Genomic DNA, 16,345 nt, shown 5'->3' on the forward strand with positions numbered 1-16,345 from the left:
ATGAGCTTTGTGTTTTCTGTTAGAACTTTTCTACTTTTAACTACTGGTTCATAAATGAATACGTTTGAAAATGGAATGCATCAACAGAACGGTGTTGGCAGCATAAAAATATCTACAGCACCTTGTATTCCCAGGTGGTCTCCCATCCAAGCACTAACCAGGCCCAACACTGCTTAGCTTCCAAGATCAGACGAGATTGGGCGTATCCAGTGTGGTGTGGCTGTAGATGAGCTTTGTGGTTTCTGTTAGAACTTTTCTACTTCTAACTACTGGTTCATAAATGAATACGTTTGAAAATGGAATGCATCTACAGAACGGTGTTGGCAGTATAAAAATATCTACAGCACCTTGTATTCCCAGTTGGTCTCCCATCCAAGTACTAACCAGGCCCAACACTGTTTAGCTTCCAAGATAAGATGAGTTTGGGCGTATCCAATGTGGTGTGGCTGTAGATGAGCTGGGTGGTTTCTGTTAGAACTTTTCTACTTCTAACTACTGGTTCATAAATGAATACGTTTGAAAATGGAATGCATCAACAGAACGGTGTTGGCAGTATAAAAATATCTACAGCACCTTGTATTCCCAGGTGGTCTCCTATCCAAGTACTAACCAGGCCCAACACTGCTTAGCTTCCAAGATAAGATGAGATTGGGCGTATCCAGTGTGGTGTGGCTGTAGATGAGCTTTGTGGTTTCTGTTTGAACTTTTCTACTTCTAACTACTGGTTCATAAATGAATACGTTTGAAAATGGAATGCATCAACAGAACGGTGTTGGCAGTATAAAAATATCTACAGCACCTTGTATTCCCAGGTGGTCTCTCATCCAAGTACTAACCAGGCCCAACACTGCTTAACTTCCAAGATCAGATGAGATTGGGCGTATCCAGTGTGGCGTGGCTGTAGATGAGCTTTGTGGTTTCTGTTAGAACTTGTCTACTACTAACTACTGGTTCATAAATGAAAACGTTTGAAAATGGAATGCATCAACAGAACGGTGTTGGCAGTATAAAAATATCTACAGCACCTTGTATTCCCAGGTGGTCTCCCATCCAAGTACTTACCAGGCTCAACACTGCTTAGCTTCCACGATCAGATGAGATTGGGTGTATCCAGTGTGGTGTGGCTGTAGATGAGCTTTGTGTTTTCTGTTAGAACTTTTCTACTTTTAACTACAGGTTCATAAATGAATACGTTTGAAAATGGAATGCATCAACAGAACGGTGTTGGCAGTATAAAAATATCTACAGCACCTTGTATTCCCAGGTGGTCTCCCATCCAAGCACTAACCAGGCCCAACACTGCTTAGCTTCCAAGATCAGACGAGATTGGACGTATCCAGTGTGGCGTGGCCGTAGATGAGCTTTGTGGTTTCTGTTAGAACTTTTATACTTCTAACTACTGGTTCATAAATGAATACGTTTGAAAATGGAATGCATCTACAGAACGGTGTTGGCAGTATAAAAATATCTACAGCACATTGTATTCCCAGTTGGTCTCCCATCCAAGTACTAACCAGGCCCAACACTGTTTAGCTTCCAAGATAAGATGAGTTTGGGCGTATCCAATGTGGTGTGGCTGTAGATGAGCTGTGTGGTTTCTGTTAGAACTTTTCTACTTCTAACTACTGGTTCATAAATGAATACGTTTGAAAATGGAATGCATCAACAGAACGGTGTTGGCAGTATAAAAATATCTACAGCACCTTGTATTCCCACGTGGTCTCCTATCCAAGTACTAACCAGGCCCAACACTGCTTAGCTTCCAAGATAAGATGAGATTGGGCGTATCCAGTGTGGTGTGGCTGTAGATGAGCTTTGTGGTTTCTGTTTGAACTTTTCTACTTCTAACTACTGGTTCATAAATGAATACGTTTGAAAATGGAATGCATCAACAGAACGGTGTTGGCAGTATAAAAATATCTACAGCACCTTGTATTCCCAGGTGGTCTCCCATCCAAGCACTAACCAGGCCCAACACTGCTTAGCTTCCAAGATCAGATGAGATTGGGCGTATCCAGTGTGGTGTGGCTGTAGATGAGCTTAGTGTTTTCTATTAGAACTTTTCTACTTCTAACTACTGGTTCATAAATGAATATGTTTGAAAAAGGAATGCATCAACAGAACGGTGTTGGCAGTATAAAAATATCTACAGCACCTTGTATTCCCAGGTGGTCTCCCATCCAAGAACTAACCAGACACAACACTGCTTAGCTTCCAAGATCAGATGAGATTGGGCGTATCCAGTGTGGTGTTGCTGTAGATGAGCTTTGTGGTTTCTGTTAGAACTGTTCTACTTCTAACTACTGGTTCATAAATGAATACGTTTGAAAATGGAATGCATCTACAGAACGGTGTTGGCAGTATAAAAATATCTACAGCACCTTGTATTCCCAGTTGGTCTCCCATCCAAGTACTAACCAGGCCTAACACTGCTTAGCTTCCAAGATAAGATGAGTTTGGGCGTATCCAATGTGGTGTGGCTGTAGATGAGCTGTGTGGTTTCTGTTAGAACTTTTCTACTTCTAACTACTGGTTCATAAATGAATACGTTTGAAAATGGAATGCATCAACAGAACGTGTTGGCAGTATAAAAATATCGACAGCACCTTGTATTCCCAGGTGGTCTCCCATCCAAGTACTAACCAGGCCCAACACTGCTTAGCTTCCAAGATCAGATGAGATTGGGCGTATCCAGTGTGGTGTGGCTGTAGATGAGCTTTGTGGTTTCTGTTAGAACTTTTCTACTTCTAACTACTGGTTCATAAATGAATACGTTTGAAAATGGAATGCATCAACAGAACGGTATTGGCAGTATAAAAATATCTACAGCACCTTGTATTCCCAGGTGGTCTCCCTTCCAAGTACTAACCAGGCCCAACACTGCTTAGCTTCCAAGATCAGATGAGATTGGGCGCTTCCAGTGTGGTGTGGCTGTAGATGAGCTTTGTGGTTTCTGTTAGAACTTTTCTACTTCTAACTACTGGTTCATAAATGAATACGTTTGAAAATGGAATGGATCAACAGAACAGTGTTGGCAGTATAAAATATCTACAGCACCTTGTATTCCCAGGAGGTCTCCCATCCAAGTACTAACCAGGCCCAACACTGCTTAGCTTCCAAGATCAGATGAGATTGGGCGTATCCAGTGTGGTGTGGCTGTAGATGAGCTTTGTGGTTTCTGCTAGAACTTTTCTACTTCTAACTACTGGTTCATAAATAATTACGTTTAAAAATGGAATGCATCAACAGAACGGTGTTGACAATATAAAAATATCTACAGCACCTTGTATTCCCAGGTGGTCTCCCATCCAAGTACTAACCAGGCCCAACACTGCTTAGCTTCCAAGATCAGATGAGATTGGGTGTATCCAGTGTGGTGTGGCTGTAGATGAGCTTTGTGGTTTCTGTTAGAACTTTTCTACTTCTAACTACTGGTTCATAAATGAATACGTTTGAAAATGGAATGCATCAACAGAACGGTGTTGGCAGTATAAAAATATCTACAGCACCTTGTATTCCCAGGTGGTCTCCCTTCCAAGTACTAACCAGGCCCAACACTGCTTAGCTTCCAAGATCAGATGAGATTGGGTGCTTCCAGTGTGGTGTGGCTGTAGATGAGCTTTGTGTTTTCTGTTAGAACTTTTCTACTTTTAACTACTGGTTCATAAATGAATACGTTTGAAAATGGAATGCATCAACAGAACGGTGTTGGCAGTATAAAAATATCTACAGCACCTTGTATTCCCAGGTGGTCTCCCATCCAAGCACTAACCAGGCCCAACACTGCTTAGCTTCCAAGATCAGACGAGATTGGACGTATCCAGTGTGGCGTTGCCGTAGATGAGCTTTGTGGTTTCTGTTAGAACTTTTATACTTCTAACTACTGGTTCATAAATGAATACGTTTGAAAATGGAATGCATCTACAGAACGGTGTTGGCAGTATAAAAATATCTACAGCACCTTGTATTCCCAGTTGGTCTCCCATCCAAGTACTAACCAGGCCCAACACTGTTTAGCTTCCAAGATAAGATGAGTTTGGGCGTATCCAATGTGGTGTGGCTGTAGATGAGCTGTGTGGTTTCTGTTAGAACTTTTCTACTTCTAACTACTGGTTCATAAATGAATACGTTTGAAAATGGAATGCATCAACAGAACGGTGTTGGCAGTATAAAAATATCTACAGCACCTTGTATTCCCACGTGGTCTCCTATCCAAGTACTAACCAGGCCCAACACTGCTTAGCTTCCAAGATAAGATGAGATTGGGCGTATCCAGTGTGGTGTGGCTGTAGATGAGCTTTGTGGTTTCTGTTTGAACTTTTCTACTTCTAACTACTGGTTCATAAATGAATACGTTTGAAAATGGAATGCATCAACAGAACGGTGTTGGCAGTATAAAAATATCTACAGCACCTTGTATTCCCAGGTGGTCTCCCATCCAAGCACTAACCAGGCCCAACACTGCTTAGCTTCCAAGATCAGATGAGATTGGGCGTATCCAGTGTGGTGTGGCTGTAGATGAGCTTAGTGTTTTCTATTAGAACTTTTCTACTTCTAACTACTGGTTCATAAATGAATATGTTTGAAAAAGGAATGCATCAACAGAACGGTGTTGGCAGTATAAAAATATCTACAGCACCTTGTATTCCCAGGTGGTCTCCCATCCAAGGACTAACCAGACCCAACACTGCTTAGCTTCCAAGATCAGATGAGATTGGGCGTATCCAGTGTGGTGTTGCTGTAGATGAGCTTTGTGGTTTCTGTTAGAACTGTTCTACTTCTAACTACTGGTTCATAAATGAATACGTTTGAAAATGGAATGCATCTACAGAACGGTGTTGGCAGTATAAAAATATCTACAGCACCTTGTATTCCCAGTTGGTCTCCCATCCAAGTACTAACCAGGCCTAACACTGCTTAGCTTCCAAGATAAGATGAGTTTGGGCGTATCCAATGTGGTGTGGCTGTAGATGAGCTGTGTGGTTTCTGTTAGAACTTTTCTACTTCTAACTACTGGTTCATAAATGAATACGTTTGAAAATGGAATGCATCAACAGAACGTGTTGGCAGTATAAAAATATCGACAGCACCTTGTATTCCCAGGTGGTCTCCCATCCAAGTACTAACCAGGCCCAACACTGCTTAGCTTCCAAGATCAGATGAGATTGGGCGTATCCAGTGTGGTGTGGCTGTAGATGAGCTTTGTGGTTTCTGTTAGAACTTTTCTACTTCTAACTACTGGTTCATAAATGAATACGTTTGAAAATGGAATGCATCAACAGAACGGTATTGGCAGTATAAAAATATCTACAGCACCTTGTATTCCCAGGTGGTCTCCCTTCCAAGTACTAACCAGGCCCAACACTGCTTAGCTTCCAAGATCAGATGAGATTGGGCGCTTCCAGTGTGGTGTGGCTGTAGATGAGCTTTGTGGTTTCTGTTAGAACTTTTCTACTTCTAACTACTGGTTCATAAATGAATACGTTTGAAAATGGAATGGATCAACAGAACAGTGTTGGCAGTATAAAATATCTACAGCACCTTGTATTCCCAGGAGGTCTCCCATCCAAGTACTAACCAGGCCCAACACTGCTTAGCTTCCAAGATCAGATGAGATTGGGCGTATCCAGTGTGGTGTGGCTGTAGATGAGCTTTGTGGTTTCTGCTAGAACTTTTCTACTTCTAACTACTGGTTCATAAATAATTACGTTTAAAAATGGAATGCATCAACAGAACGGTGTTGACAATATAAAAATATCTACAGCACCTTGTATTCCCAGGTGGTCTCCCATCCAAGTACTAACCAGGCCCAACACTGCTTAGCTTCCAAGATCAGATGAGATCGGGTGTATCCAGTGTGGTGTGGCTGTAGATGAGCTTTGTGGTTTCTGTTAGAACTTTTCTACTTCTAACTACTGGTTCATAAATGAATACGTTTGAAAATGGAATGCATCAACAGAACGGTGTTGGCAGTATAAAAATATCTACAGCACCTTGTATTCCCAGGTGGTCTCCCTTCCAAGTACTAACCAGGCCCAACACTGCTTAGCTTCCAAGATCAGATGAGATTGGGTGCTTCCAGTGTGGTGTGGCTGTAGATGAGCTTTGTGGTTTCTGTTAGATCTTTTCTACTTCTAACTACTGGTTCATAAATGAATACGTTTAAAAATGGAATGGATCAACAGAACGGTGTTGGCAGTATAAAATATCTACAGCACCTTGTATTCCCAGGTGGTCTCCCATCCAAGTACTAACCAGGCCCAACCCTGCTTTGCTTCCAAGATCAGATGAGATTGGGCGTATCCAGTGTGGTGTGGCTGTAGATGAGCTTTGTGTTTTCTGTTAGAACTTTTCTACTTCTAACTACTGGTTCGTAAATGAATACGTTTGAAAATGGAATGCATCAACAGAACGGTGTTGGCAGTATAAAAATATCTACAGCACCTTGTATTCCCAGGTGGTCTCCCATCCAAGCACTAACCAGGCCCAACACTGCTTAGTTTCCAAGATCAGACTAGATTGGGCGTTTCCAGTGTGGTGTGGCTGTAGATGAGCTTTGTGGTTTCTATTAGAACTTTTCTACTTCTAACTACTGGTTCATAAATGAATACGTTTGAAAATGGAATGCATCAACAGAACGGTGTTGGCAGTATAAAAATATCTACAGCACCTTGTATTCCCAGGTGGTCTCCCATCCAAGCACTAACCAGGCCCAACACTGCTTAGCTTCCAAGATCAGATGAGATCGGGCGTATCCAGTGTGGTGCGGCTGTAGATGAGCTTTGTGGTTTCTGTTAGAACTGTTCTACTTCTAACTACTGGTTCATAAATGAATACGTTTGAAAAAGGAATGCATCAACAGAACGGTGTTGGCAGTATAAAAATATCTACAGCACCTTGTATTCCCAGGTGGTCTCCCATCCAAGTACTAACCAGGCCCAACACTGCTTAGCTTCCAAGATCAGATGAGATTGGGCGTATCCAGTGTGGTGTGGCTGTAGATGAGCTTTGTGGTTTCTGTTAGAACTTTTCTACTTCTAACTACTGGTTCATAAATGAATACATTTGAAAATGGAATGCATCTACAGAACGGTGTTGGCAGTATAAAAATATCTACAGCACCTTGTATTCCCAGTTGGTCTCCCATCCAAGTACTAACCAGGCCCAACACTGCTTAGCTTCCAAGATAAGATGAGTTTGGGCGTATCCAATGTGGTGTGGCTGTAGAGGAGCTGTGTGGTTTCTGTTAGAACTTTTCTACTTCTAACTACTGGTTCATAAATGAATACGTTTGAAAATGGAATGCATCAACAGAACGGTGTTGGCAGTATAAAAATATCTACAGCACCTTGTATTCCCAGGTGGTCTCCTATTCAAGTACTAACCAGGCCCAACACTGCTTAGCTTCCAAGATCAGATGAGATTGGGCGTATCCAGTGTGGTGTGGCTGTAGATGAGCTTTGTGGTTTCTGTTAGAACTTTTCTACTTCTAACTACTGGTTCATAAATGAGTACGTTTGAAAATGGAATGCATCAACAGAACGGTGTTGGCAGTATAAAAATATCTACAGCACCTTGTATTCTCAGGTGGTCTCCCATCCAAGAACTAACCAGGCCCAACACTTCTTAGCTTCCAAGATCAGATGAGATTGGGCGTATCCAGTGTGGTGTGGCTGTCGATGAGCTTTGTGGTTTCTGTTAGAACTTTTCTACTTCTAACTACTGGTTCATAAATGATTACGTTTGAAAATGGAATGCATCAACAGAACGGTGTTGACAGTATAAAAATATCTACAGCACCTTGTATTCCCAGGTGGTCTCCCATCCAAGTACTAACCAGGCCCAACACTGCTTAGCTTCCAAGATCAGATGAGATTGGGCGTATCCAGTGTGGTGTGGCTGTAGATGAGCTTTGTGGTTTCTGCTAGAACTTTTCTACTTCTAACTACTGGTTCATAAATAATTACGTTTGAAAATGGAATGCATCAACAGAACGGTGTTGACAGTATAAAAATATCTACAGCACCTTGTATTCCCAGGTGGTCTCCCATCCAAGTACTAACCAGGCCCAACACTGCTTAGCTTCCAAGATCAGATGAGATTGGGCGTATCCAGTGTGGTGTGGCTGTCGATGAGCTTTGTGGTTTCTGTTAGAACTTTTCTACTTCTAACTACTGGTTCATAAATGAGTACGTTTGAAAATGGAATGCATCAACAGAACGGTGTTGGCAGTATAAAAATATCTACAGCACCTTGTATTCCCAGGTGGTCTCCCATCCAAGTACTAACCAGGCCCAACACTGCTTAGCTTCCAAGATCAGATGAGATTGGGCGTATCCAGTGTGGTGTGGCTGTAGATGAGCTTTGTGGTTTCTATTAGAACTTTTCTACTTCTAACTACTGGTTCATAAATGAATACGTTTGAAAATGGAATGCATCAACAGAACGGTGTTGGCAGTATAAAAATATCTACAGCACCTTGTATTCCCAGGTGGTCTCCCATACAAGTACTAACCAGGCCCAACACTGCTTAGCTTCCAAGATCAGATGAGATTGGGCGTATCCAGTGTGATTTGGATGTAGATGAGCTTTGTGGTTTCTGTTAGAACTTTTCTACTTCTAACTACTGGTTCATAAATGAATACGTTAGAAAATGGAATGCATCAACAGAACGGTGTTGGCAGTATAAAAATATCTACAGCACCTTGTATTCCCAGGTGGTCTCCCATCCAAGTACGAACCAGGCCCAACACTGCTTAGCTTCCAAGATCTGATGAGATTGGGCGTATCCAGTGTGGAGTGGCTGTAGATGAGCTTTGTGGTTTCTGTTAGAACTTTTCTACTTCTAACTACTGGTTCATAAATGAATACGTTAGAAAATGGAATGCATCAACAGAACGGTGTTGGCAGTATAAAAATATCTACAGCACCTTGTATTCCCAGGTGGTCTCCCATCCAAGTACTAACCAGGCCCAACACTGCTTAGCTTCCAAGATCAGATGAGATTGGGCGCATCCAGTGTGGTGTGGCTGTAGATGAGCTTTGTGGTTTCTGTTTGAACTTTTCTACTTCTAACTACTGGTTCATAAATGAATACGTTTGAAAATGGAATGCATCAACAGAACGGTGTTGGCAGTATAAAAATATCTACAGCACCTTGTATTCCCAGGTGGTCTCCCATCCAAGCACTAACCAGGCCCAACACTCCTTAGCTTCCAAGATCAGATGAGATTGGGCGTATCCAGTGTGGTGTGGCTGTAGATGAGCTTAGTATTTTCTATTAGAACTTTTCTACTTCTAACTACTGGTTCATAAATGAATATGTTTGAAAAAGGAATGCATCAACAGAACGGTGTTGGCAGTATAAAAATATCTACAGCACCTTGTATTCCCAGGTGGTCTCCCATCCAAGCACTAACCAGACCCAACACTGCTTAGCTTCCAAGATCAGATGAGATTGGGCGTATCCAGTGTGGTGTTGCTGTAGATGAGCTTTGTGGTTTCTGTTAGAACTGTTCTACTTCTAACTACTGGTTCATAAATGAATACGTTTGAAAATGGAATGCATCTACAGAACGGTGTTGGCAGTATAAAAATATCTACAGCACCTTGTATTCCCAGTTGGTCTCCCATCCAAGTACTAACCAGGCCCAACACTGCTTAGCTTCCAAGATAAGATGAGTTTGGGCGTATCCAATGTGGTGTGGCTGTAGATGAGCTGTGTAGTTTCTGTTAGAACTTTTCTACTTCTAACTACTGGTTCATAAATGAATACGTTTGAAAATGGAATGCATCAACAGAACGTGTTGGCAGTATAAAAATATCTACAGCACCTTGTATTCCCAGGTGGTCTCCCTTCCAAGTACTAACCAGGCCCAACACTGCTTAGCTTCCAAGATCAGATGAGATTGGGCGCTTCCAGTGTGGTGTGGCTGTAGATGAGCTTTGTGGTTTCTGTTAGAACTTTTCTACTTCTAACTACTGGTTCATAAATGAATACGTTTGAAAATGGAATGGATCAACAGAACAGTGTTGGCAGTATAAAATATCTACAGCACCTTGTATTCCCAGGTGGTCTCCCATCCAAGTACTAACCAGGCCCAACACTGCTTAGCTTCCAAGATCAGATGAGATTGGGCATATCCAGTGTGGTGTGGCTGTAGATGAGCTTTGTGGTTTCTGCTAGAACTTTTCTACTTCTAACTACTGGTTCATAAATAATTACGTTTAAAAATGGAATGCATCAACAGAACGGTGTTGACAATATAAAAATATCTACAGCACCTTGTATTCCCAGGTGGTCTCCCATCCAAGTACTAACCAGGCCCAACACTGCTTAGCTTCCAAGATCAGATGAGATTGGGTGTATCCAGTGTGGTGTGGCTGTAGATGAGCTTTGTGGTTTCTGTTAGAACTTTTCTACTTCTAACTACTGGTTCATAAATGAATACGTTTGAAAATGGAATGCATCAACAGAACGGTGTTGGCAGTATAAAAATATCTACAGCACCTTGTATTCCCAGGTGGTCTCCCTTCCAAGTACTAACCAGGCCCAACACTGCTTAGCTTCCAAGATCAGATGAGATTGGGTGCTTCCAGTGTGGTGTGGCTGTAGATGAGCTTTGTGGTTTCTGTTAGAACTTTTCTACTTCTAACTACTGGTTCATAAATGAATACGTTTAAAAATGGAATGGATCAACAGAACGGTGTTGGCAGTATAAAATATCTACAGCACCTTGTATTCCCAGGTGGTCTCCCATCCAAGTACTAACCAGGCCCAACACTGCTTTGCTTCCAAGATCAGATGAGATTGGGCGTATCCAGTGTGGTGTGGCTGTAGATGAGCTTTGTGTTTTCTGTTAGAACTTTTCTACTTCTAACTACTGGTTCGTAAATGAATACGTTTGAAAATGGAATGCATCAACAGAACGGTGTTGGCAGTATAAAAATATCTACAGCACCTTGTATTCCCAGGTGGTCTCCCATCCAAGCACTAACCAGGCCCAACACTGCTTAGCTTCCAAGATCAGACTAGATTGGGCGTTTCCAGTGTGGTGTGGCTGTAGATGAGCTTTGTGGTTTCTATTAGAACTTTTCTACTTCTAACTACTGGTTCATAAATGAATACGTTTGAAAATGGAATGCATCAACAGAACGGTGTTGGCAGTATAAAAATATCTACAGCACCTTGTATTCCCAGGTGGTCTCCCATCCAAGCACTAACCAGGCCCAACACTGCTTAGCTTCCAAGATCAGATGAGATTGGGCGTATCCAGAGTGGTGTGGCTGTAGATGAGCTTTGTGGTTTCTGTTAGAACTGTTCTACTTCTAACTACTGGTTCATAAATGAATACGTTTGAAAAAGGAATGCATCAACAGAACGGTGTTGGCAGTATAAAAATATCTACAGCACCTTGTATTCCCAGGTGGTCTCCCATCCAAGTACTAACCAGGCCCAACACTGCTTAGCTTCCAAGATCAGATGAGATTGGGCGTATCCAGTGTGGTGTGGCTGTAGATGAGCTTTGTGGTTTCTGTTAGAACTTTTCTACTTCTAACTACTGGTTCATAAATGAATACGTTTGAAAATGGAATGCATCTACAGAACGGTGTTGGCAGTATAAAAATATCTACAGCACCTTGTATTCCCAGTTGGTCTCCCATCCAAGTACTAACCAGGCCCAACACTGCTTAGCTTCCAAGATAAGATGAGTTTGGGCGTATCCAATGTGGTGTGGCTGTAGAGGAGCTGTGTGGTTTCTGTTAGAACTTTTCTACTTCTAACTACTGGTTCATAAATGAATACGTTTGAAAATGGAATGCATCAACAGAACGGTGTTGGCAGTATAAAAATATCTACAGCACCTTGTATTCCCAGGTGGTCTCCTATTCAAGTACTAACCAGGCCCAACACTGCTTAGCTTCCAAGATCAGATGAGATTGGGCGTATCCAGTGTGGTGTGGCTGTAGATGAGCTTTGTGGTTTCTGTTAGAACTTTTCTACTTCTAACTACTGGTTCATAAATGAGTACGTTTGAAAATGGAATGCATCAACAGAACGGTGTTGGCAGTATAAAAATATCTACAGCACCTTGTATTCTCAGGTGGTCTCCCATCCAAGAACTAACCAGGCCCAACACTTCTTAGCTTCCAAGATCAGATGAGATTGGGCGTATCCAGTGTGGTGTGGCTGTCGATGAGCTTTGTGGTTTCTGTTAGAACTTTTCTACTTCTAACTACTGGTTCATAAATGAGTACGTTTGAAAATGGAATGCATCAACAGAACGGTGTTGGCAGTATAAAAATATCTACAGCACCTTGTATTCCCAGGTGGTCTCCCATCCAAGTACTAACCAGGCCCAACACTGCTTAGCTTCCAAGATCAGATGAGATTGGGCGTATCCAGTGTGGTGTGGCTGTAGATGAGCTTTGTGGTTTCTGCTAGAACTTTTCTACTTCTAACTACTGGTTCATAAATAATTACGTTTGAAAATGGAATGCATCAACAGAACGGTGTTGACAGTATAAAAATATCTACAGCACCTTGTATTCCCAGGTGGTCTCCCATCCAAGTACTAACCAGGCCCAACACTGCTTAGCTTCCAAGATCAGATGAGATTGGGCGTATCCAGTGTGGTGTGGCTGTCGATGAGCTTTGTGGTTTCTGTTAGAACTTTTCTACTTCTAACTACTGGTTCATAAATGAGTACGTTTGAAAATGGAATGCATCAACAGAACGGTGTTGGCAGTATAAAAATATCTACAGCACCTTGTATTCCCAGGTGGTCTCCCATCCAAGTACTAACCAGGCCCAACACTGCTTAGCTTCCAAGATCAGATGAGATTGGGCGTATCCAGTGTGGTGTGGCTGTAGATGAGCTTTGTGTTTTCTGCTAGAACTTTTCTACTTCTAACTACTGGTTCATAAATGAATACGTTTGAAAATGGAATGCATCAACAGAACGGTGTTGGCAGTATAAAAATATCTACAGCACCTTGTATTCCCAGGTGGTCTCCCTTCCAAGTACTAACCAGGCCCAACACTGCTTTGCTTCCAAGATCAGATGAGATTGGGCGTATCCAGTGTGGTGTGGCTGTAGATGAGCTTTGTGGTTTCTATTAGAACTTTTCTACTTCTAACTACTGGTTCATAAATGAATACGTTTGAAAATGGAATGCATCAACAGAACGGTGTTGGCAGTATAAAAATATCTACAGCACCTTGTATTCCCAGGTGGTCTCCCATACAAGTACTAACCAGGCCCAACACTGCTTAGCTTCCAAGATCAGATGAGATTGGGCGTATCCAGTGTGATTTGGATGTAGATGAGCTTTGTGGTTTCTGTTAGAACTTTTCTACTTCTAACTACTGGTTCATAAATGAATACGTTTGAAAATGGAATGCATCAACAGAACGGTGTTGGCAGTATAAAAATATCTACAGCACCTTGTATTCCCAGGTGGTCTCCCATACAAGTACTAACCAGGCCCAACACTGCTTAGCTTCCAAGATCAGATGAGATTGGGCGTATCCAGTGTGATTTGGATGTAGATGAGCTTTGTGGTTTCTGTTAGAACTTTTCTACTTCTAACTACTGGTTCATAAATGAATACGTTAGAAAATGGAATGCATCAACAGAACGGTGTTGGCAGTATAAAAATATCTACAGCACCTTGTATTCCCAGGTGGTCTCCCATCCAAGTACTAACCAGGCCCAACACTGCTTAGCTTCCAAGATCAGATGAGATTGGGCATATCCAGTGTGGTGTGGCTGTAGATGAGCTTTGTGGTTTCTGTTAGAACTTTTCTACTTCTAACTACTGGTTCATAAATGAAAACGTTTGAAAATGGAATGCATCAACAGAACGGTGTTGGCAGTATAAAAATATCTACAGCACCTTGTATTCCCAGGTGGTCTCCCATCCAAGTACTAACCAGGCCCAACACTGCTTAGCTTCCAAGATCAGATGAGATTGGGCGTATCCAGTGTGGCGTGGCTGTAGATGAGCTTTGTGGTTTCTGTTAGAACTTGTCTACTTCTAACTACTGGTTCATAAATGAAAACGTTTGAAAATGGAATGCATCAACAGAACGGTGTTGGCAGTATAAAAATATCTACAGCACCTTGTATTCCCAAGGTGGTCTCCCATCCAAGTACTAACCAGGCCCAACACTGCTTAGCTTCCACGATCAAATGAGATTGGGCGTATCCAGCGTGGTGTGGCTGTAGATGAGCTTAGTGGTTTCTATTAGAACTTTTCTACTTCTAACTACTGGTTCATAAATGAATATGTTCGAAAATGGAATGCATCAACAGAACGGTGTTGGCAGTATAAAAATTTCTATAGCACCTTGTATTCCCAGGTGGTCTCCCATCTAAGTACTAACCAGGTCCAACACTGCTTAGCCTCCAAGATCAGATGAGATTGGGCGTATCCAGTGTGGTGTGGCTGTAGATGAGCTTTGTGGTTTCTGTTAGAACTGTTCTACTTCTAACTACTGGTTCATAAATGAATACGTTTGAAAATGGAATGCATCAACAGAACGGTGTTGGCAGTATAAAAATATCTACAGCACCTTGTATTCCCAGGTGGTCTCCCATCCAAGTACTAACCAGGCCCAACACTGCTTAGCTTCCAAGATCAGAGGAGATTGGGCGTATCCAGTGTGGCGTGGCTGTAGATGAGCTTTGTGGTTTCTGTTAGAACTTGTCTACTTCTAACTACTGGTTCATAAATGAATACGTTTGAAAATGGAATGCATCAACAGAACGGTGTTGGCAGTATAAAAATATCTACAGCACCTTGTATTCCCAGGTGGTCTCCCATCCAAGCACTAACCAGGCCCAACACTGCTTAGCTTTCAAGATCAGACGAGATTGGGCGTATCCAGTGTGGTGTGGCTGTAGATGAGCTTTGTGGTTTCTATTAGAACTTTTCTACTTCTAACTACTGGTTCATAAATGAATATGTTCGAAAATGGAATGCATCAACAGAACGGTGTTGGCAGTATAAAAATATCTACAGCACCTTGTATTCCCAGGTGGTCTCCCATCCAAGTACTAACCAGGCCCAACACTGCTTAGCTTCCAAGATCAGAGGAGATTGGGCGTATCCAGTGTGGCGTGGCTATAGATGAGCTTTGAGGTTTCTGTTAGAACTTGTCTACTTCTAACTACTGGTTCATAAATGAATACGTTTGAAAATGGAATGCATCAACAGAACGGTGTTGGCAGTATAAAAATATCTACAGCACCTTGTATTCCCAGGTGGTCTCCCATCCAAGTACTAACCAGGCCCAACACTGCTTAGCTTCCAAGATCAGAGGAGATTGGGCGTATCCAGTGTGGCGTGGCTATAGATGAGCTTTGTGGTTTCTGTTAGAACTTGTCTACTTCTAACTACTGGTTCATAAATGAATACGTTTGAAAATGGAATGCATCAACAGAACGGTGTTGGCAGTATAAAAATATCTACAGCACCTTGTATTCCCAGGTGGTCTCCCATCCAAGCACTAACCAGGCCCAACACTGCTTAGCTTTCAAGATCAGACGAGATTGGGCGTACCCAGTGTGGTGTGGCTGTAGATGAGCTTAGTGGTTTCTATTAGAACTTTTCTACTTCTAACTACTGGTTCATAAATGAATATGTTCGAAAATGGAATGCATCAACAGAACGGTGTTGGCAGTATAAAAATATCTACAGCACCTTGTATTCCCAGTTGGTCTCCCATCCAAGTACTAACCAGGCCCAACACTGTTTAGCTTCCAAGATAAGATGAGTTTGGGCGTATCCAATGTGGTGTGGCTGTAGATGAGCTGTGTGGTTTCTGTTAGAACTTTTCTACTTCTAACTACTGGTTCATAAATGAATAAGTTTGAAAATGGAATGCATCAACAGAACGGTGTTGGCAGTATAAAAATATCTACAGCACCTTGTATTCCCAGGTGGTCTCCTATCCAAGTACTAACCAGGCCCAACACTGCTTAGCTTCCAAGATAAGATGAGATTGGGCGTATCCAGTGTGGTGTGGCTGTAGATGAGCTTTGTGGTTTCTGTTTGAACTGTTCTACTTCTAACTACTGGTTCATAAATGAATACGTTTGAAAATGGAATGCATCAACAGAACGGTGTTGGCAGTATAAAAATATCTACAGCACCTTGTATTCCCAGGTGGTCTCCCATCCAAGCACTAACCAGGCCCAACACTGCTTAGCTTCCAAGATCAGACGAGATTGGGCGTATCCAGTGTGGTGTGGCTGTAGATGAGCTTAGTGGTTTCTATTAGAACTTTTCTACTTCTAACTACTGGTTCATAAATGAATATGTTTGAAAAAGGAATGCA

At 42.1% G+C, this 16,345-nt stretch overlaps 42 non-coding genes and 31 pseudogenes across 42 annotated transcripts; all 73 read right to left on the reverse strand.

Moving 5' to 3' along the window:
• Window positions 1–2, reverse strand: part of LOC134890161 (5S ribosomal RNA) — a 119-nt pseudogene extending 117 nt beyond the window's left edge.
• A 107-nt stretch (window positions 3–109) lies between these two features.
• LOC135067920 (5S ribosomal RNA) lies at window positions 110–228 on the reverse strand. Its single transcript, XR_010254127.1, has one exon. It is a non-coding gene; the product is annotated as a 5S ribosomal RNA (ribosomal RNA).
• Window positions 229–335: 107 nt separating this feature from the next.
• Window positions 336–454, reverse strand: LOC134893944 (5S ribosomal RNA; annotated as a pseudogene).
• A 107-nt stretch (window positions 455–561) lies between these two features.
• On the reverse strand, window positions 562–680 carry LOC134889996 (5S ribosomal RNA; annotated as a pseudogene).
• Window positions 681–787: 107 nt separating this feature from the next.
• LOC135068562 (5S ribosomal RNA) lies at window positions 788–906 on the reverse strand. Its single transcript, XR_010254758.1, has one exon. It is a non-coding gene; the product is annotated as a 5S ribosomal RNA (ribosomal RNA).
• A 107-nt stretch (window positions 907–1,013) lies between these two features.
• LOC134887895 (5S ribosomal RNA) lies at window positions 1,014–1,132 on the reverse strand (annotated as a pseudogene).
• A 107-nt stretch (window positions 1,133–1,239) lies between these two features.
• On the reverse strand, window positions 1,240–1,358 carry LOC134889833 (5S ribosomal RNA; annotated as a pseudogene).
• Window positions 1,359–1,465: 107 nt separating this feature from the next.
• On the reverse strand, window positions 1,466–1,584 carry LOC134896038 (5S ribosomal RNA; annotated as a pseudogene).
• Window positions 1,585–1,691: 107 nt separating this feature from the next.
• On the reverse strand, window positions 1,692–1,810 carry LOC134890730 (5S ribosomal RNA; annotated as a pseudogene).
• Window positions 1,811–1,917: 107 nt separating this feature from the next.
• Window positions 1,918–2,036, reverse strand: LOC135065311 (5S ribosomal RNA). The gene has a single exon (XR_010251594.1). It is a non-coding gene; the product is annotated as a 5S ribosomal RNA (ribosomal RNA).
• A 107-nt stretch (window positions 2,037–2,143) lies between these two features.
• On the reverse strand, window positions 2,144–2,262 carry LOC134893631 (5S ribosomal RNA; annotated as a pseudogene).
• Window positions 2,263–2,369: 107 nt separating this feature from the next.
• Window positions 2,370–2,488, reverse strand: LOC134895264 (5S ribosomal RNA; annotated as a pseudogene).
• A 106-nt stretch (window positions 2,489–2,594) lies between these two features.
• Window positions 2,595–2,713, reverse strand: LOC135062227 (5S ribosomal RNA). Its single transcript, XR_010248581.1, has one exon. It is a non-coding gene; the product is annotated as a 5S ribosomal RNA (ribosomal RNA).
• A 107-nt stretch (window positions 2,714–2,820) lies between these two features.
• LOC134901677 (5S ribosomal RNA) lies at window positions 2,821–2,939 on the reverse strand. Its single transcript, XR_010175162.1, has one exon. It is a non-coding gene; the product is annotated as a 5S ribosomal RNA (ribosomal RNA).
• A 106-nt stretch (window positions 2,940–3,045) lies between these two features.
• LOC135059293 (5S ribosomal RNA) lies at window positions 3,046–3,164 on the reverse strand. Its single transcript, XR_010245701.1, has one exon. It is a non-coding gene; the product is annotated as a 5S ribosomal RNA (ribosomal RNA).
• Window positions 3,165–3,271: 107 nt separating this feature from the next.
• Window positions 3,272–3,390, reverse strand: LOC134886654 (5S ribosomal RNA). Its single transcript, XR_010170733.1, has one exon. It is a non-coding gene; the product is annotated as a 5S ribosomal RNA (ribosomal RNA).
• A 107-nt stretch (window positions 3,391–3,497) lies between these two features.
• Window positions 3,498–3,616, reverse strand: LOC135059044 (5S ribosomal RNA). Its single transcript, XR_010245463.1, has one exon. It is a non-coding gene; the product is annotated as a 5S ribosomal RNA (ribosomal RNA).
• Window positions 3,617–3,723: 107 nt separating this feature from the next.
• Window positions 3,724–3,842, reverse strand: LOC134892112 (5S ribosomal RNA; annotated as a pseudogene).
• Window positions 3,843–3,949: 107 nt separating this feature from the next.
• LOC134893945 (5S ribosomal RNA) lies at window positions 3,950–4,068 on the reverse strand (annotated as a pseudogene).
• Window positions 4,069–4,175: 107 nt separating this feature from the next.
• LOC134890731 (5S ribosomal RNA) lies at window positions 4,176–4,294 on the reverse strand (annotated as a pseudogene).
• Window positions 4,295–4,401: 107 nt separating this feature from the next.
• Window positions 4,402–4,520, reverse strand: LOC135065312 (5S ribosomal RNA). The gene has a single exon (XR_010251595.1). It is a non-coding gene; the product is annotated as a 5S ribosomal RNA (ribosomal RNA).
• Window positions 4,521–4,627: 107 nt separating this feature from the next.
• LOC134888307 (5S ribosomal RNA) lies at window positions 4,628–4,746 on the reverse strand (annotated as a pseudogene).
• Window positions 4,747–4,853: 107 nt separating this feature from the next.
• LOC134895265 (5S ribosomal RNA) lies at window positions 4,854–4,972 on the reverse strand (annotated as a pseudogene).
• Window positions 4,973–5,078: 106 nt separating this feature from the next.
• Window positions 5,079–5,197, reverse strand: LOC135062228 (5S ribosomal RNA). The gene has a single exon (XR_010248582.1). It is a non-coding gene; the product is annotated as a 5S ribosomal RNA (ribosomal RNA).
• A 107-nt stretch (window positions 5,198–5,304) lies between these two features.
• LOC134901678 (5S ribosomal RNA) lies at window positions 5,305–5,423 on the reverse strand. Its single transcript, XR_010175163.1, has one exon. It is a non-coding gene; the product is annotated as a 5S ribosomal RNA (ribosomal RNA).
• A 106-nt stretch (window positions 5,424–5,529) lies between these two features.
• LOC135059304 (5S ribosomal RNA) lies at window positions 5,530–5,648 on the reverse strand. The gene has a single exon (XR_010245712.1). It is a non-coding gene; the product is annotated as a 5S ribosomal RNA (ribosomal RNA).
• A 107-nt stretch (window positions 5,649–5,755) lies between these two features.
• LOC135058592 (5S ribosomal RNA) lies at window positions 5,756–5,874 on the reverse strand. Its single transcript, XR_010245018.1, has one exon. It is a non-coding gene; the product is annotated as a 5S ribosomal RNA (ribosomal RNA).
• A 107-nt stretch (window positions 5,875–5,981) lies between these two features.
• LOC135059056 (5S ribosomal RNA) lies at window positions 5,982–6,100 on the reverse strand. Its single transcript, XR_010245475.1, has one exon. It is a non-coding gene; the product is annotated as a 5S ribosomal RNA (ribosomal RNA).
• A 106-nt stretch (window positions 6,101–6,206) lies between these two features.
• On the reverse strand, window positions 6,207–6,325 carry LOC135067427 (5S ribosomal RNA). The gene has a single exon (XR_010253643.1). It is a non-coding gene; the product is annotated as a 5S ribosomal RNA (ribosomal RNA).
• Window positions 6,326–6,432: 107 nt separating this feature from the next.
• On the reverse strand, window positions 6,433–6,551 carry LOC134892677 (5S ribosomal RNA; annotated as a pseudogene).
• Window positions 6,552–6,658: 107 nt separating this feature from the next.
• On the reverse strand, window positions 6,659–6,777 carry LOC134886329 (5S ribosomal RNA). The gene has a single exon (XR_010170416.1). It is a non-coding gene; the product is annotated as a 5S ribosomal RNA (ribosomal RNA).
• Window positions 6,778–6,884: 107 nt separating this feature from the next.
• Window positions 6,885–7,003, reverse strand: LOC134900136 (5S ribosomal RNA). Its single transcript, XR_010173654.1, has one exon. It is a non-coding gene; the product is annotated as a 5S ribosomal RNA (ribosomal RNA).
• A 107-nt stretch (window positions 7,004–7,110) lies between these two features.
• Window positions 7,111–7,229, reverse strand: LOC134894743 (5S ribosomal RNA; annotated as a pseudogene).
• Window positions 7,230–7,336: 107 nt separating this feature from the next.
• Window positions 7,337–7,455, reverse strand: LOC135067778 (5S ribosomal RNA). The gene has a single exon (XR_010253988.1). It is a non-coding gene; the product is annotated as a 5S ribosomal RNA (ribosomal RNA).
• A 107-nt stretch (window positions 7,456–7,562) lies between these two features.
• Window positions 7,563–7,681, reverse strand: LOC134891608 (5S ribosomal RNA; annotated as a pseudogene).
• A 107-nt stretch (window positions 7,682–7,788) lies between these two features.
• Window positions 7,789–7,907, reverse strand: LOC134900137 (5S ribosomal RNA). Its single transcript, XR_010173655.1, has one exon. It is a non-coding gene; the product is annotated as a 5S ribosomal RNA (ribosomal RNA).
• Window positions 7,908–8,014: 107 nt separating this feature from the next.
• LOC135062251 (5S ribosomal RNA) lies at window positions 8,015–8,133 on the reverse strand. The gene has a single exon (XR_010248605.1). It is a non-coding gene; the product is annotated as a 5S ribosomal RNA (ribosomal RNA).
• Window positions 8,134–8,240: 107 nt separating this feature from the next.
• LOC134900138 (5S ribosomal RNA) lies at window positions 8,241–8,359 on the reverse strand. The gene has a single exon (XR_010173656.1). It is a non-coding gene; the product is annotated as a 5S ribosomal RNA (ribosomal RNA).
• Window positions 8,360–8,466: 107 nt separating this feature from the next.
• On the reverse strand, window positions 8,467–8,585 carry LOC134888468 (5S ribosomal RNA; annotated as a pseudogene).
• Window positions 8,586–8,692: 107 nt separating this feature from the next.
• Window positions 8,693–8,811, reverse strand: LOC135067225 (5S ribosomal RNA). The gene has a single exon (XR_010253446.1). It is a non-coding gene; the product is annotated as a 5S ribosomal RNA (ribosomal RNA).
• Window positions 8,812–8,918: 107 nt separating this feature from the next.
• LOC134901265 (5S ribosomal RNA) lies at window positions 8,919–9,037 on the reverse strand. The gene has a single exon (XR_010174756.1). It is a non-coding gene; the product is annotated as a 5S ribosomal RNA (ribosomal RNA).
• Window positions 9,038–9,144: 107 nt separating this feature from the next.
• LOC134887820 (5S ribosomal RNA) lies at window positions 9,145–9,263 on the reverse strand (annotated as a pseudogene).
• A 107-nt stretch (window positions 9,264–9,370) lies between these two features.
• Window positions 9,371–9,489, reverse strand: LOC134888349 (5S ribosomal RNA; annotated as a pseudogene).
• Window positions 9,490–9,596: 107 nt separating this feature from the next.
• On the reverse strand, window positions 9,597–9,715 carry LOC134892868 (5S ribosomal RNA; annotated as a pseudogene).
• A 106-nt stretch (window positions 9,716–9,821) lies between these two features.
• Window positions 9,822–9,940, reverse strand: LOC134901680 (5S ribosomal RNA). Its single transcript, XR_010175165.1, has one exon. It is a non-coding gene; the product is annotated as a 5S ribosomal RNA (ribosomal RNA).
• A 106-nt stretch (window positions 9,941–10,046) lies between these two features.
• Window positions 10,047–10,165, reverse strand: LOC135059132 (5S ribosomal RNA). The gene has a single exon (XR_010245548.1). It is a non-coding gene; the product is annotated as a 5S ribosomal RNA (ribosomal RNA).
• A 107-nt stretch (window positions 10,166–10,272) lies between these two features.
• LOC134886770 (5S ribosomal RNA) lies at window positions 10,273–10,391 on the reverse strand. The gene has a single exon (XR_010170845.1). It is a non-coding gene; the product is annotated as a 5S ribosomal RNA (ribosomal RNA).
• Window positions 10,392–10,498: 107 nt separating this feature from the next.
• LOC135059069 (5S ribosomal RNA) lies at window positions 10,499–10,617 on the reverse strand. The gene has a single exon (XR_010245486.1). It is a non-coding gene; the product is annotated as a 5S ribosomal RNA (ribosomal RNA).
• Window positions 10,618–10,723: 106 nt separating this feature from the next.
• On the reverse strand, window positions 10,724–10,842 carry LOC135060369 (5S ribosomal RNA). The gene has a single exon (XR_010246763.1). It is a non-coding gene; the product is annotated as a 5S ribosomal RNA (ribosomal RNA).
• Window positions 10,843–10,949: 107 nt separating this feature from the next.
• Window positions 10,950–11,068, reverse strand: LOC134887860 (5S ribosomal RNA; annotated as a pseudogene).
• A 107-nt stretch (window positions 11,069–11,175) lies between these two features.
• On the reverse strand, window positions 11,176–11,294 carry LOC135069272 (5S ribosomal RNA). Its single transcript, XR_010255458.1, has one exon. It is a non-coding gene; the product is annotated as a 5S ribosomal RNA (ribosomal RNA).
• A 107-nt stretch (window positions 11,295–11,401) lies between these two features.
• Window positions 11,402–11,520, reverse strand: LOC134900139 (5S ribosomal RNA). The gene has a single exon (XR_010173657.1). It is a non-coding gene; the product is annotated as a 5S ribosomal RNA (ribosomal RNA).
• A 107-nt stretch (window positions 11,521–11,627) lies between these two features.
• On the reverse strand, window positions 11,628–11,746 carry LOC134894744 (5S ribosomal RNA; annotated as a pseudogene).
• Window positions 11,747–11,853: 107 nt separating this feature from the next.
• Window positions 11,854–11,972, reverse strand: LOC135067780 (5S ribosomal RNA). Its single transcript, XR_010253990.1, has one exon. It is a non-coding gene; the product is annotated as a 5S ribosomal RNA (ribosomal RNA).
• A 107-nt stretch (window positions 11,973–12,079) lies between these two features.
• On the reverse strand, window positions 12,080–12,198 carry LOC134891609 (5S ribosomal RNA; annotated as a pseudogene).
• A 107-nt stretch (window positions 12,199–12,305) lies between these two features.
• Window positions 12,306–12,424, reverse strand: LOC134900140 (5S ribosomal RNA). The gene has a single exon (XR_010173658.1). It is a non-coding gene; the product is annotated as a 5S ribosomal RNA (ribosomal RNA).
• Window positions 12,425–12,531: 107 nt separating this feature from the next.
• LOC135062253 (5S ribosomal RNA) lies at window positions 12,532–12,650 on the reverse strand. The gene has a single exon (XR_010248607.1). It is a non-coding gene; the product is annotated as a 5S ribosomal RNA (ribosomal RNA).
• A 107-nt stretch (window positions 12,651–12,757) lies between these two features.
• On the reverse strand, window positions 12,758–12,876 carry LOC134900142 (5S ribosomal RNA). The gene has a single exon (XR_010173659.1). It is a non-coding gene; the product is annotated as a 5S ribosomal RNA (ribosomal RNA).
• Window positions 12,877–12,983: 107 nt separating this feature from the next.
• Window positions 12,984–13,102, reverse strand: LOC135067283 (5S ribosomal RNA). The gene has a single exon (XR_010253503.1). It is a non-coding gene; the product is annotated as a 5S ribosomal RNA (ribosomal RNA).
• A 107-nt stretch (window positions 13,103–13,209) lies between these two features.
• On the reverse strand, window positions 13,210–13,328 carry LOC134888469 (5S ribosomal RNA; annotated as a pseudogene).
• Window positions 13,329–13,435: 107 nt separating this feature from the next.
• Window positions 13,436–13,554, reverse strand: LOC134888470 (5S ribosomal RNA; annotated as a pseudogene).
• A 107-nt stretch (window positions 13,555–13,661) lies between these two features.
• On the reverse strand, window positions 13,662–13,780 carry LOC135059134 (5S ribosomal RNA). Its single transcript, XR_010245549.1, has one exon. It is a non-coding gene; the product is annotated as a 5S ribosomal RNA (ribosomal RNA).
• Window positions 13,781–13,887: 107 nt separating this feature from the next.
• On the reverse strand, window positions 13,888–14,006 carry LOC135060353 (5S ribosomal RNA). Its single transcript, XR_010246747.1, has one exon. It is a non-coding gene; the product is annotated as a 5S ribosomal RNA (ribosomal RNA).
• Window positions 14,007–14,113: 107 nt separating this feature from the next.
• Window positions 14,114–14,233, reverse strand: LOC134892889 (5S ribosomal RNA; annotated as a pseudogene).
• A 107-nt stretch (window positions 14,234–14,340) lies between these two features.
• Window positions 14,341–14,459, reverse strand: LOC134892334 (5S ribosomal RNA; annotated as a pseudogene).
• A 107-nt stretch (window positions 14,460–14,566) lies between these two features.
• Window positions 14,567–14,685, reverse strand: LOC135068284 (5S ribosomal RNA). The gene has a single exon (XR_010254488.1). It is a non-coding gene; the product is annotated as a 5S ribosomal RNA (ribosomal RNA).
• A 107-nt stretch (window positions 14,686–14,792) lies between these two features.
• LOC134886508 (5S ribosomal RNA) lies at window positions 14,793–14,911 on the reverse strand. The gene has a single exon (XR_010170588.1). It is a non-coding gene; the product is annotated as a 5S ribosomal RNA (ribosomal RNA).
• A 107-nt stretch (window positions 14,912–15,018) lies between these two features.
• LOC135070962 (5S ribosomal RNA) lies at window positions 15,019–15,137 on the reverse strand. Its single transcript, XR_010257109.1, has one exon. It is a non-coding gene; the product is annotated as a 5S ribosomal RNA (ribosomal RNA).
• A 107-nt stretch (window positions 15,138–15,244) lies between these two features.
• LOC135070963 (5S ribosomal RNA) lies at window positions 15,245–15,363 on the reverse strand. Its single transcript, XR_010257110.1, has one exon. It is a non-coding gene; the product is annotated as a 5S ribosomal RNA (ribosomal RNA).
• A 107-nt stretch (window positions 15,364–15,470) lies between these two features.
• Window positions 15,471–15,589, reverse strand: LOC134889684 (5S ribosomal RNA; annotated as a pseudogene).
• Window positions 15,590–15,696: 107 nt separating this feature from the next.
• LOC134893946 (5S ribosomal RNA) lies at window positions 15,697–15,815 on the reverse strand (annotated as a pseudogene).
• A 107-nt stretch (window positions 15,816–15,922) lies between these two features.
• On the reverse strand, window positions 15,923–16,041 carry LOC134889997 (5S ribosomal RNA; annotated as a pseudogene).
• A 107-nt stretch (window positions 16,042–16,148) lies between these two features.
• LOC135067921 (5S ribosomal RNA) lies at window positions 16,149–16,267 on the reverse strand. Its single transcript, XR_010254128.1, has one exon. It is a non-coding gene; the product is annotated as a 5S ribosomal RNA (ribosomal RNA).
• Window positions 16,268–16,345: the final 78 nt, after the last annotated feature.

Source organism: Pseudophryne corroboree, chromosome 3 (genome assembly GCF_028390025.1).
Source record: "Pseudophryne corroboree isolate aPseCor3 chromosome 3, aPseCor3.hap2, whole genome shotgun sequence".
NCBI classification, from domain to species: Eukaryota; Metazoa; Chordata; class Amphibia; order Anura; family Myobatrachidae; genus Pseudophryne; species Pseudophryne corroboree.